A 13,140-nucleotide genomic window follows, 5' to 3' on the forward strand; every position below is an offset into this window, starting at 1 on the left:
GGGGGGGGGGTGTTGTCACCATACCGTGACAATCATATCACACAAATTTAGGGTGGTTCCCAAGCCAGCTGAAAATCTCTTTATGGACTCAAGCCATCCTTCTTTAAAAATTATTCTTTTTTACTCTACCAGGATGGCCTACTATGTGAGAGGTTTACAGACATGAGTAAATAATAGAACTTAGTTTCATATAATATAAGAAAAGAAATAAAATGCTTTTTATACAATCCTATTGATTTTAAAAGTTCCCACTTAGGACATGTTTTGTGAGGGTTTTCTATTAGTGGTAAAAGATTTGTGCTGACATATGTCAAACTGTTTCACCACCCTGGGCTCTGTGCAAGTTCGCCTTCCATTCGCTAGACCACTGCCTTGAGTTGACATGGCGTTAATAGTGCAGTCTAGAACCTCGAAACAGGGTGAAGCCAGTTCATCTCGGCATACTCCCCCAATGGCGATTCCAAAGCCATATTCTTGAAGCTCCGACTATACTTGAAGGGTGAAGTACCCAGGCTTGAATACTGCCTGTTTTCTTCCTCCCAACCTCTATACTATATTTTTCTTTCCTTCCTTCCTGCTGCAAAAAAACCATGTCCTTCTTTTCCACAAGTAAACTTCTCCACCTGGGCTTCATTCCCTCTCCTCTCACCTCCCCAAGGACTCTGTATCATCAATTAACTACTCTTGTCCTCACCACGGACTCTTTCCAATATGCCTTCAAAGACACATGGATCCAGTTTGGAAAAAAAACAAAATCACTTCATGTGTCCCTACCACCTTCCAACTATTTTTCCATTTCTATCCTTCTTTTCATTGCTGTAAACTTCCCAGAACCCAGTCCTCTCCTTCTGTGACACATAAGCCACTCATCTTAATTTCCTGTTTCATGTTTATATTCACAAGAGATCTATAAAGCCCATTAAGGCAGAGATTAAGTCGTCTTGTTCCAGACTGTATCCTCAATGCCTACTATGTTTGCTGGCACATAGGAAACATTCAAACAATACTGAGTATACTGGATTATTTAATTTTAATAAGTGCTTCCTTTTTTTCTTACCACTTTCACCATTATTCCTACCCCTGTATTCTCACGAAAATGTACACTCGTCAAAGATACATAGTCTATACTTTCTCAATAACTATTTACAAATCAGTAAATAAAAGGACATTTCCTCAGCCCTCATTCTTAAGAATCAGACTCTGATAAGGACAGCTTCTTTGGGGACCCTCTGGCTCTCTCCTCTCTCTTCACACTCCAGGCACTGTGACTTTGTCCCAGTCTCTTTGCTCTGACCTTTACAAACTAACCCCAACATCGACACCCTAGCCTCCTTGCTTGGAATGGTATATTAGGCTCTGATATCTCCCATCTCAATTCATATGAAACATTAATCAGAGACAGATTTCTCCTGTTCAAAAATTTCCAAAGCTTCTTGCTCCGTCTTTTATTGAATCTAAGGTCCTTATCCTGGCATTCAAGGACCTTCATAATCTGCACCTTAATCTTTCGCCATCCAATCTACTTACTAAGACCAACAGAGTCTTATATTTTCCTCCTCAGGGCTTCTGCTTAATGGAATGCTTCCTCTTCGTTTCGGTCTATTCAAATATTATTCATCTATTCATATGCAGGCTGGATTGCTATTTCTTCATTAAGGCCCAACAAAAAATTCCAAGTACAATGGTGTCCACTTGAGCCATTATTTCAGAAATTGACCATGAGCTTATTTACTTTCTTTTATTTTGTTAGTTTTGATAAAATTCTGTAATATAGTCTTGGTGTTCAAAAAGCAAGGGGTGCAAAAGCATATTTTAAAACATTGTCTCTCTCCAACCCCATCCTTCGACCAGCTAGGTTCCCTCTTGTAAGTAACCACCGTTATCAGCTTCTTGTATATCCTTCTTGAGATATTTTATTCGAAGCAAATAAAATTGACTGCCTTTTAATATGCTTAGCATTTTGTACCAAGCAAATATGTAGCTATTTATCTCCTTTATAGTTATTTAACATTTTAAGTACTTACATATTATCTTCCCACTTATGGAGACTGTGTGCCTTGGCTTCTTTATAGAAATGTCTGTCACACAAACATTCCTTGATTGATTGCGCAATTCTTTCTTTCAAGTCTGGGATAGGCTATTCAATGGTAAGACTGAATCTCCACCACCTTCCTCCTCAATTAAAAAGGATAAAAAAGTAAGAAGTGGGTTTTTTCAAACACTTCCTCCCCATACACAGCCATTAAAGGGAAATTAAAGCATGACTAATCACATATGCAGATGGGCATTGTTTTACTGCAATAGTTTAATGTGTTCCAGATACAAGCACATATTACCATATTTCCTTTGGTTCTGATACATCTGCAGATACAAAGATTAACAGAATCACTGATTTGTAATGGATGATTCTGTTTCATTCTAGAAATCTCCCATTCCTGCAGCACTCCAAGTTCACTGAAGGTACGTTTGCATTCAAATTCTTGTTTCATCATTGTATCCACCCCATTTCATGTTGCCCATATTAGAAATGACAAGAAAGCCCACCCACCTTGTTACTGCTTTCTAAATGCCCTACAGCTCCTATTATTTTCAACGTGTATACCAAACTGTGAAAAAATAAAGCCCCCGAATACTTTTTATTAGTAAAAAGTTATAAAATAATACCTAGGGGTCAAGCACTGGAATCAGAGTAAGTTTCATCCATAACTAAACTCTATATCTAGCACTACTAATTTAAAGCATTACCCAGTACATAATAAAGTACATCTTTCTAATCGAATGGATTATTGGGTCAATAGAGAGCCAAAGCAGATAAGCTAGAATCCTTCAAAATTCATTAAAGGGTCTTAACTATCAAACTGGCTGGATCAAATTAATTAGGAAGGTGCCAAATATCCCTCTTAGTTCCCACTATACAAAACAGAACTTTAATGTATACTCCACACATATTCCTTCAATTGGAATGTTTCTAACTAATCTTGTGTTTAAATCGATGCTCAAGGTTTAAATATTAATTATAAAGGCTCAATTTTTCTTAGGAAATGTTATCTTGAATAAGTAAAATTCTAGCTTTAGAAAGTTAATCTAAATGATTTTATCCATATCAGCACTGATGCTTTTAAAAATCTGCATTTTTTCACCTCAGAACTCTATGGAAAATTCTAGTATTTTAGGCTTAAGAATTTTAGGAACTCATTAAAATCACCAGAATTGCGATAGAGTTCTGGTGGAGGCTATTTTTCTCAATGGCATATTTCCTTCCCAACTAAACATGCACGTACAAAGTTATCACAAGCTTACTTTTATTTCTGTGGGCCTCTCACCTAGAAGAGTCTCACAAGTATAAAAGTTGCAGCAAGTTACAAAATCTTCAAGAGTGCGTGAGATTAAGTGGGATTCCATAATTCTGATTCATCACAAAGATTGATTTTATTCTTTATCCTCAATTTTGATAAATTTTGTTTTGGGTTTGATTTCAGACTATGGGTATATATTATCACCAATGGCTTGACAATTTACCAGCTAAGAAATTCAGTAAAATTTAACAGTTAAACCTACTGCTCAAGGGAGATGGAAGACACTGTTAAGGTAGGTTGGAAGCACTTAGTCTTGATAGGCATGATATATAGCCAGGGAAGTAGGTACCCAAATAATTATGCTGTCTTTGAAAGAGTGGTCTATTTATAGGTGCGCTAGCCAATGAGACTGAGGTAGCAGTTGTCAGATTTCCAGGAAGTAATTAAAGAAGCAGAGATTCTCTCCTTTTTACTGGCTGTTTCTGGATTACATAGAGATTATGAAGAAAGACAAGAAAAGTGACAGAGCAACCCGAACAGCCCGTCAGACTCTCTACAACGAAAATCGTTTTTCTCCACAAATAAACTTCCTCAGTACAACACTGATTGTTTGCATTTTGTACAGCGTGATGGCACTTTTGCACACAAAAATATTTGACTTCTACATTTTAGCCAAAACCCAGGGACGTGTATTCCCCAAAGGACTTGTTCCCTGTTTTACCAGAATTTTCTAATCCTCTCCATCCCCAACTCCTTTGGTTGGTTGCCATCTGGCATTGTGCCTTTGATTTTATGAATAAGGTCCCCAATTGTTTCTGCAGCTGTTATCAGTACAGTCTGACCTGTTGCGAATGGGGATAACAGAGAAAAATATCTCTACAACTTTCACAGCGTTTCCCTCCCGTGGCTCTCTTCCCAGACCTTGCCTTGTGATTTTCTCGTGTACATTCCTCAACCCAGATGGTGACATTATGAGACCCTTGGTTCAAGGGAGATAAAAAAGTGGACCCTTTCCAGTAATCATTGTTTATAAATATATTTATGAATCTATGTATGAATATGGGATCTATTAATTCTGCACACAATATAAACACATATGTGATGGTCCTCCCTCATGGTTGCTGATAATGCTTCTTGTACAATTTCTCTCTACTTCCAACTGGTTGTTTCTTCTGTCTACAGTGATGTCTACATCTTCCATATTGGCTTCATGCAAAATAATGATTTTCAAACTGGACTTCCAAGAAGTGAAGGACACAGAGGTGCTGGGTTGCTACTGGCCTGATTTTCAGGTTATAAGTCCATCACCATCCTATCAACCAAGGCAGTTATTTTTAAATTTCTTTCACATATTGGACTTCCAAGTAAAATTCTTTTCAGAGAAGGGTTTACTACTAAATTAGAGAATAACAATTCACTCGCTGCTACTCGCTACCTCCAGGTGGCTCTAGGCCAGTGGAGCCAAAGATAGATAAGAGACTATTGTAGTTGAAAGGGCCTTTATTAGCAACCTCCCCCCCAACTATCTCTCCTTGTGACAAAGCCTCCTAGAATGTCCACTTCAGGTCCCACCTCTTTTTAAGGCATTGAAAACATCAATTTTAGGAGAACTGTAATAGACTGGACAGGAGAACACATTAAGCCATCCATTAGCACTTCCATATGAATAAGTTTATCTATCAACTCTTGGGACCTAATGGGGCCTGGAGAAAACCTAATAAGTTTTGGTGGGGGAGGGGACAGAGGAATGTTTCCTAAGTCACCACCTCAGGGAACTGTAAGTTACCCTGTGGCTGGGGAGTGGAGAGGACAAGAAGAAAAGGAATGGAATCCTGAGCAAGAGAGGACAGGGAACCCAGGCTCTCAAAGTTGAGGCTCCTGAGTCAAGAAAGTAGGGGGGTTGATGTCTAATAAAGGGTGCGGGGCAGTCCTCACCTGAACCTCCCTTTGGTCAGCAGAGCTCTTACCTTCAGATCAACAGACATTTTCTTTTCTGATAGGAGTTCTTCTGATCATGTCAACGATAAGAATTTTTGTTTTAACTGAATTTTACTCTAAAAGGCTTCTGTTGTCACCAATACCGGTAATAATGCCTAACATATATTCATCCTGAGTTCTGTTTCTTTCATAAAATATGTCCATTCTTCCCCAAATTCAGATAAGAAAGTCATCAAATCTGTGCACACAATTTTTTATACACACTGACATTTTGTGCCCCTATTTTTGCATTGCAAGTTGCTGATAAAGGCTCTTCCAGGGCACTAAGGTAGAACGTAATGCCATATGCTCCCTAATTGTATTCTCCCTCCCTGCAGCAAGGTAGAGACAGAATATTTATTTAACTTCCACGATCTGTAAAAAGTAGGGAGAAAAAAAGCCTACGGGGTCTAGTTTTTACATTCCATTAAAGTGATAAGTAAAATGGAGTCATAGCGATGATTCACTCGGCGCAAATCATTAATACACATCTTCAAACGTGCACTGGAGGAATTCCCTTAAAGCACACCTCTGCACACACGGTCATTTTGTGCTTCTGAATGGAGAGTGCTCCTTGGTTAACTCTGAAGCCAAGTTTGCAGGCACCTTAACTTTACAAAGGAAGAAGGCAACAAGACTGCACGTGATAAATACTGTGTAAGGTTCCCGTAAATGTCAACTTCAGGTGAGAGTGGGAGCTAAAGCAGAGGTGGCAGAGAATATTAATGAAATGAAACCGGAACTCTGCCAAGGATTTTGTTACAGATCGTCCCCACATTTGTATATGAAATTTTCAGATGCACACAGTGATAATGCAACCTAATCCCTTTACAGTTGAAGAGGGGCTTTCGCAGGCATTTTCCCTTTTCTGCAGGCTGTGATCCCGAACACACTCGCGGACCCATCCGAGAGTCGTCCAGGATGCTATCTGAGGCTGGAGAATAAATAACCCTGGGGACCCCCACGGTCTTCAGGCACCACCTCTCTGGGAAAGGGCCCCGCCGGCGCGCCCCTTGGGCGGGAGGTCCCAGGTCTGTAGGAGCGTTGGCGCTCCGGTGTCTACTGTACGTGGCGTGGTCCAGGCACAAGGAACAGCTGTGCAGGTAAGAGCCTTTGTTTTGCACAGCCTACTGTCTGGCACGTTCAGAAAAAGCCACACGGAAAGGCAAACACTTTTCTAGAGGTCTCAGCGCTACCTAGGATGCAGACATCAATGCCTTGCTGATTTATCCATTCCTTTGATGATCAAATCAAATTAAGCCCCGCTCCCCGGCTGTGCGATGTGCCGCTCCGTCCAGGCTCTTAGGGTTGTCTGAGCCCGGGGGCGTCCGCGACTCACCCACTCCCCGCTTCCCAGTCCCCGTGCCTCTGCGAAGGTACGACGGTCGCTGGTCACGGCAGGGTTTTCCTGCGCATTGTTTCTTGTTCTAAAGCTCTATTTACGCCAATTACTTCTTCCTTTCATTAAGTAACCAGGCTTTATTTTCTTTTCTCTGTATCAACATGCACACAGTCAGTGCTGGAGAACCAGTCAAGGTTTTGTGTTATTTATTTTTATTTCTGATGAGGCAGGTTCAAATCAAACAGCAAAGTCAGAGAAAATAATCAAACAGGTCGCGGTGCGCTTTTTGCCTTTTTTTGTACTGGAGTTTTTCTTCGAGGATCGTTTTTACTTCTCTGCTTCATCAATGGGGCAATTAAATCTATACCCTTGCGCGCAGCACGAGTGCAGGAGGCCAGGCCAAACCGCTCAGGCCCTGAAAGCTTTCCTTGTCCTGGTATTAAAAAGGCAACTTTCCTCCCCAGAGTGAGGGACTGAAAGACCTTCCAGCAAAATCAGTCACTGTCTGCAGAAACCTGGCAAGTTCTGGCTGCCATTGAGAAGCTGCTAATTCTTCCCCAGGCAACACCTATGTCCCCTGAGGGGAGGACGAGAGTGAGATCCCGGGTAGGGAGAGGACCCAAACACGAATGCTGGTGAAGAGAGAAAATCCCCTCTTTCACTGAGGAACATGGCCTGCTTTTTGTTTTGAGGTTGGCCTGGGGTCACTGAAGATTCATGGGGCCAAGATTCCTTAGGGGACACTAAAATTATTGAATTGTTGACTGCGTGTCTTGAATAAGGGCCAACACTAGTTGAGAGTGGTGGGGAGTACCACTCCCCCCAACACCTCACACGGGAAAATGGGCTCTGTGAGGGGAAGGAGGTGGAGAGTATTATCATTATCTGCTATTTAGTGTGTTAGGCGCATTGTAGAAAGACTGGGAAGGCGGTGTGATTGAAACCTACATAATAAAGCTCTCAGGTGACAAGAAGAGAGGTTTCAACCGAGTGGCTGGGACTGTGCCTTATGCTTTTATTTAGAACCACATTCTCTCAGGGTCCAGCCCAAAGTGAGTTCTAATGTAAACTGACCCCCCCCTGCTAGAATGGCAGCTCTAGGAAAGGTTTTTGTTCTTTTTAAATTGCTGTGTCCCCATTGCCTAGACCAGCAGGCATTCAATAACTACTTGTTAATTGAATGATAGAACATTGGACGTCCTCCCCGCCTACACACACGCCTACACACACCATCGCCACCACCAGCAGCACCACTAGGGGACAAAGGGATTTGCAAATCAAGACTAGTTAAAGAAAGACCTGGCCACCCAGGAGAATACATTCTGACCCAACATCATCACCTCTTTATAATAAAGAGAAGCACAATCGCACGTGGGATAGCGGAGGGGAGTGCGGTCTCCTAAGGATCCGTCCTTGGGTTCTTAGAAGAGATCCTGCGAACCGCGGGCTCAGATGGGAGGCGGCATAAACATTAGCTTTGTAAAATCAGATTTATAAACGCAAAACTGCAGACCTTTCAAACTACTGTCTAAGTAAAAGAAATCTATTCGTTCAAAATACAGCTGATAAATGGGTTTTGGAAACGGCTCTCGCGAAGGAATTGTTGATCTTGGACCTTCCGGTTGAGACTCGTTCGGCGGACGGAAAGGGAATGGCCCGTGGCGAACCTCCGCGCTCTCTGGGTCACTCACGGACCAGACTAGACAGCGGGCTCTCTCACCGCAGCCCCGCAGGACAGGCCGGGGTTCGGTGCCGGCTGCCCCATCCACGGCCCCCCGCACCGTCATCACACCCCCTGCCCTGGCTACTGACGGAGGCCATGTGCAGCTGCCATAATGTGTATAAAAGAATCTCTGCCAGACGTTGGTTTCCTCTGTTCCTGGAATGCTTTTGGCAGAGCGTCCACGTTTTCCAGGTCTCTTGGGAAGCTGAACATACATTTTCTTTATTTCAGACTAGATTCCAAAGTGTTAACTAGATTGTGAACTTCCTACTACCTATCCTCCTCCCAGTGCAGAGCTCGTCCTTCTCCGCCGTCGGGGAGCAAGAGCGCGCGCTCTGGCAAACGGCCGCCTGTCCATGGTCCGCGGGCCCTGCCTCTTCCAGCACGAGGGCGGTCACAAACTTGGGTTGTGTGGGCCTGACACTGAAGAGGCTGATCGGGACAAAAATTAAGAGTTGCCACGGACACCAGCTTTGACCTGTCTCCGGTTCGCAGCGCGTCCAGGCTTCCCGACTGTGGTCTCGGTTTTTTTTTTTGTTGTTTTTTTTTGTTTTTTGTTTTTTGTTTTTTGTTTTTTTTTTTGTTTGTTTGTTTTGTTTTTTTTTTAGAGCCAACAAAAGCAGCAAAAGCATCCCATTCACTGGATTTCATCCCTTCTACCGGTGGGGAGAGGAGCGGGTGAAGCAGGGCCCGAGTTGGGGGCGGGGGCGGGATTGGGGGAAGAGGAGTTGGAAAATGGGAAAACGCGTGTGCTGACCTGGGATATTCGCCTTCGATATTAATCGGGAGAGAAGTTGGGTGGTTTCGGTCCCGCAACTCACTGGCTCGGATTGATCCTGGAGCTAGTTATGGGTGTTAAACTGATACGCGGGTGGGGCAATTCATTAGGCAAGAAATGGATTAGTTGTTTATTATCTATAAACATTCCAACCACAGCGACCAATCATAAAACCGCGGAAGGGCCTATAAAGTCAAGCGGCGGCGAAGCCTCCGTGTGGGCAGTGAGGGTTTAGCAATTGTTCCAGGTGGTAAAGGGTCGCTTAGAGAAGGAGAGAAAGAAGAAGAGGGAGAGAGAGTCAACCACAAAGCGATTTGTCGGGAAATAATTTCCCAGATTGAGAATCACGGTTTCTCAAAGTTTAATGGGGTGGGGGAAAAAACTGGGGTGGCTTGGAAGCGTTTGGTGAGAGAAAGGAAGAAATGAGGAGTAGAGGGGCAATAGTGGGTCGTTAGTGAGGTTGATACCAGCAATAAAAGCTATTGATGAAGTGCGGACAGCAATTTAGTCTTTGGTTCTTGGTGAAATAATCACCAACCATGAAAGCAGCCTAATAATATTTTACCGAGGGAAAACAAGTTTACAACTGGCATCTTTCTAGCAGGAGTTCACTTTTGAGTATGGGTGAAATGCTTTTTAAATTCTCATTTGGGATAAAACATTTTCTAACAGGAGTTAGTCTCAAACAAATACTGTTTTAAAATGTGAAGTCTGGTTGTCATTGTTGTTAACGAAATAGCTATTTTATTTCTTTATGCATATCTTAAAACAAGTCTACACTCTCACTGCTTCTTTGATATTTTATATATTAGGAACAATAGTCCAATATTTATACTGGCTGCCAAGTAACTAATTCAATACTGTTGTCAATTTGATTCAGACCTTATTGCTTAGAAATCAACTTTTTGGTAAATATATTGGCTTGAAAACTTTTTAGGAATAAGTTTTAGAAGACAGTGACCCACACACACATCAAAGGTTTCCTATTTCTCAGATTTTAAAAACGTTTTTATTGAAGTATAACAATCCCCAAGGGGACACAAATCATAAGTAACAAGCTTGGAAAATATTTTTTAAAAATACTTCTCATGTAACTGCCTAAATAAATACAAAAAAAATGTGGCAGAGGGGGCATTATCAGTACCTCAGAGGTCCCCCTCATTTAAAAAATCCATTTATCAGATTTTTATTTGGGGATATGTTGCTTTTAAATTGTTGCTTATCAAATGCTCAGCTTTCTTTTCTGCTCCAGTATTGTGGATTTTTTTTCCTGGGTATTATCTTCTGGAAAATAAAAATAACATGCTTTGAGCTTTCCTGTGTTGAGGAGGGAACAAAAACAGGCTCTAAATTCATTTTTCTCCCTCTGGCAACAGGCACCCCTTCCCCCAGCTTTTCTTATTCCTCGCTGAGAGACATAACAAACAAACGATTACATGTTGAAAAACACATCTGAAAACAGAAAGGTCACGTTACTACCGAGTCCTGGGGAACATTAATCTGGTGTTTGGAAAACAGTTGACAGTTGAAGGCTGAGGTTTCTCTCTTTTCTACTCTTGCACTGGGAGGCAGAGACAGAGACAGAGAGACAGAGAGAGAATTTGAATGAGAAGAACAAGGAAGAGACCCCTACCTTTGTGGCCTCTTCAGAAATAAATGCCTTGGGGGCTACCAACATTCTAACTGAGATTTTGAAAAATAAACAAATAAGGGAAACTGGACAAAGAGAGAATCCGAAATGGCTCATGTTCTCCTTTACTCAAAGTGTGTGTGTGTGTGTGTGTGTGTGTGTGTGTGTGTGTGTGTGTGTTTTCCTAAAATAATGTGAATAGTGAAAAAAATAATCACGATAACGTCAAGCCCTGAACGCCTGACGGTACCGTTTGCTGGACGAAAACCAGTCCCTTTTCTAATAGCGACGAGAAGGTGAAAGTTGATTGCCTGCCCACTTGCCTCACTACAGCAAGCCCGCGCCCACCCTCCTCGACCCTCATCTCCCCCAGGGCTCCGGCCGGCCGTGCGCGGAATTCCTTCCCGAACAGGGATGGGTGCCACTAACCCTTCGCCCAGAGGCCCAGGAGTCCGGGAGCTGCCCTGGCTGTCTAGCACCCAGATATCTGAGATTGCCTAACATCCCTCTTATCTGAATTTGTGAGGTAGAATAAGAAAAGATCTCAAGTACATTCCTGAGACGATAACTGGCGGAATCACACTGAAAATTATCCTGATAATTTGCAGTGACGGTAAATAGTGAATCCTGCTTTATAGGCATGCTTAGATCTGTCATCTCTAAAACAGAATGAACCGTAGAGGCGGGACGGTGGAGGGGGTCAGGCAGTGAGAGCGGGAATCAAGAGACTTAGGATCAAGCAGCGGTTTTACTACCGCTTTGTGTGTCCTTGAGAATGTTACTTTAACCTTGCATAAATGAGATCGGATGATGTGCTCTTGCGTGCTCTGATTGTTGAACAATAATCAGGCCATCGCGAGCAGACGCGATCTATTGCTAGAACCTTCTCCCCCAGCGCCTTTCGTGCGTCTGTGCAAAGCACGTATTTGGAGCCGAGGTGACACGGCTGGAAAGGGTCCGGGCAAATACTGCGGGTCGGGAAATTTCGCGCGGAGCCCCCGGCAGTTAACCTGCCTCGGGTCAGAGTGGCCAGGGCACGCGGGATCGCTCTGCACCCTCCATCCGGGCTGACGGTGATTTATGCGCTGGTGACACAAGTCGGCCGTAAACCCGGATCGTTAGACTGTATTTGGGAGCTGCGTCGGAGTTAACACAGGACTGCTCAGCCCAGGGGAAGGATACTTCAACCTACACACCTTTCCCCAACCTCTCCACCCGGTGCCCTACAGCTCCGGGGCGAGGAGATTGAAGCTTTTCCTGCTCGGTCGGTTTCAACTTCAAACTCCTCGGTTAACTGAAAGTATATCCATTCCTTGACCTGTCTGGCCCGCGGGCCCCTAGGGACTCTAGGCTGAGGCTGGTGGGGGGTCCTGGAGGCCGCGCGCCCGCAGAGCTCTGGGCGCAGTCGGCGGAGAAGGCGCCGCGCGTCCAAGTCCCGCACGCAGTCGGCGGGAACAAAACGCCCTAGAGTTCAACCGGCAATGCCTTGATAGCGGGGGTGGGGGACGGGCCGTTTGCCTTGGGAAAGAGTTATCCCTGATCATTTATTTTAAGACGTGAACTTCTCCAGGACCCACCAGCGACTGCGCCCATAGCCCCAGAGCCAGGCAAGCGGCCAAACTGCGCTCTCGAAGAAGGAGAGAAACTGGTTCCATCCGGTTACAAATAGACTTTTTTTTTTTTTTTTTAAGCAATCGGATCCTGAAGCCCTTCGCTCGCCATTCACAATTCTCAGCAGGCTGCCTCCCCGAAGCTTGAGCCGCTCAAGGGGACGCCTCCGCCGGGCAGGCCTCGGGTGAGGGCCAGGAGAACTCTAACATGGACAGTGAACGCTGACTTGACCTTTGCAGGTTCTTTCGCGTTTGTTTCTCAACCCAGCAGTTCAAAAATTGATTTTATAACTATCTCCAAACAAAAACACACAACTAAGAAAAATGCCAAAGCATTAAACTGGCACCAATGTTTGGGATTTTCCCCCGGAGACCGACACGGGGGGACTCTCCCCCTCTGCAGTTCACGCTGTTTCTGCCAACTTTCTGGTCGACTTGGTTCCGGAAAGCTACGCAGACAAGGCCTTGAAACGGATTGGGGCGCAACAGGTTTCTGTCATTCCCTTTAGTGTAAAGTCCCCGAACCCCATCTCCACCCCCACCCCCGCCATGGGAGCGGAGACGCGGGAAAAGCTGCCAGACTCTGGGCACCAGGCCCCGCAGTAGGAAGACCGTGAGATAAGGGATGTTTTAAGTGCTACTCGGAGATAAGGTCCCAGAATCTTGGAGGAATTTAGCCCTACTTCCCTCCCTACTTTCCTCCTGTTTCTATCGCCTCGTTCCCGCCCACTTCCCGTCCCCCCACCCCGTCCTCCCCCCACACCTGTAGGCAGATCTAGTGGCC

Source organism: Ursus maritimus, unplaced genomic scaffold, assembly GCF_017311325.1.
Source record: "Ursus maritimus isolate PB19 unplaced genomic scaffold, ASM1731132v1 scaffold_11, whole genome shotgun sequence".
NCBI classification, from domain to species: domain Eukaryota; kingdom Metazoa; phylum Chordata; class Mammalia; order Carnivora; family Ursidae; genus Ursus; species Ursus maritimus.